Below are 1,623 nucleotides of genomic sequence, written 5' to 3'. Positions count from 1 at the left end.
CCATATAGGGTTCAGAAAGCCATTTTTGTTTGAGTTTGTGAACTCTGGCTTTCACTAGACGAATTACAGCCTCCTTCCACTTGCGCCGAACAAGTGCGTCATGCTCAGGATCCCAACGCCATTGTTGCTATATAAATTTTTTTATAAAAAATTAAATAAATAATAAAATCAAATTTAATTTTATATGTATTTATAAATATAAAAAACTTACCACAAAACTTAACCACCACGAATCTTTGGTAGGTTGTGGGATCGTACTCCAATTAAGATAAGCACCTTTAAAATTCTGTTTGATGAATTTTGATAAATTGGTGGTTATCTCAACATCAACACCAAACCTAAAAAATATTAATAAATTTTAATTAAATTTTTATATTTAAATAAAATATTTAAAATAACAATATTGAATTTTAAATTACCATTTTGTTCCTGGATTTTTTATCGGATCCAGTTTCGGTAACAAAATTCTTGCAGGATTATCTAATACCTCAGCCACGTTATCAATTGTAACCTGCGTTGGTGGTTGCGGTTGAGATTCGGCCATATCAATTGACGGAGATCTCTGATGTTGAGATCTTTCGCCTGATAACCGTGATCCCCTTCCGAAAGAACGACTCATCTGTAATTTATTAAAAATTTAAATTATTATAAATATAATAATTTAAAAAATTTAAAAAATTTAAAAAAAAAAAATTACCTTTACCGAAGGCGCTTGAGGAGAGAGGGGAGGGCGTCTGTTTGTGGGATTGACGCAATTGCGTCACGCCGTATATATACCCATAGGGGTGACGCAATATCGTCACCAAAAAAGACGCTATTAGTGACGCTGTTGCGTCACCCAGATAAATAGTGACGAACTTGCGTCACCATACGTGCCACGTGTACGACAAGTAACGGCAGAGGTGACGTTTCGCTAGTGGGGTGACGAAATTGCGTCACCTATATTGGTGACGAAACTGCGTCACCGGTTCCAGTTAGTGACGCAATTTCGTCACTATATTGATCCTTTTGGTGACGCAGATGCGTCACACTATGTCTATTTTTTTTTTTTAAGATTTCGTAATTACATAAAATTTAATCACTATCCTCATCGGTTGTTAGGTTGAGATTCGGCCATATCAATTGACGGAGATCTCTGATGTTGAGATCTTTCGCCTGATAACCGTGATCCCCTTCCGAAAGAACGACTCATCTGTAATTTATTAAAAATTTAAATTATTATAAATATAATAATTTAAAAAATTTAAAAAATTTAAAAAAAAAAAATTACCTTTACCGAAGGCGCTTGAGGAGAGAGGGGAGGGCGTCTGTTTGTGGGATTGACGCAATTGCGTCACGCCGTATATATACCCATAGGGGGGACGCAACATAGGGGTGACGCAATATCGTCACCAAAAAAGACGCTGTTGGTGACGCTTTTGCGTCACCCCTAACATTTGGTGACGAAATTTTGTCACCCATCGCAGTAATTAACCTCGGTAAAATCACCAGGGTGACGCAATATCGTCACCAAAAAAGACGCTATTAGTGACGCTGTTGCGTCACCCAGATAAATAGTGACGAACTTGCGTCACCATACGTGCCACGTGTACGACAAGTAACGGCAGAGGTGACGTTTCGCTA

General features: G+C 37.5%; 1 long non-coding RNA gene across 1 annotated transcript; it reads right to left on the bottom strand.

Annotated features, from left to right (window-relative positions):
- Window positions 1-16: 16 nt before the first annotated feature.
- LOC104807541 lies at window positions 17-1,019 on the bottom strand. The gene is made up of 4 exons (XR_770821.1): window positions 698-1,019; window positions 420-619; window positions 212-338; window positions 17-127 (listed from the first exon to the last, which is right to left on the bottom strand). It is a non-coding gene; the product is annotated as an uncharacterized LOC104807541 (long non-coding RNA).
- Between the last annotated feature and the right edge of the window lie 604 nt (window positions 1,020-1,623).

Source organism: Tarenaya hassleriana, unplaced genomic scaffold (assembly GCF_000463585.1).
Source record: "Tarenaya hassleriana unplaced genomic scaffold, ASM46358v1 Cleome13, whole genome shotgun sequence".
NCBI lineage: Eukaryota > Viridiplantae > Streptophyta > Magnoliopsida > Brassicales > Cleomaceae > Tarenaya > Tarenaya hassleriana.
Note: the sequence above shows the minus strand (reverse complement) of the source record. Positions and strands in the feature narration are given on the sequence as shown.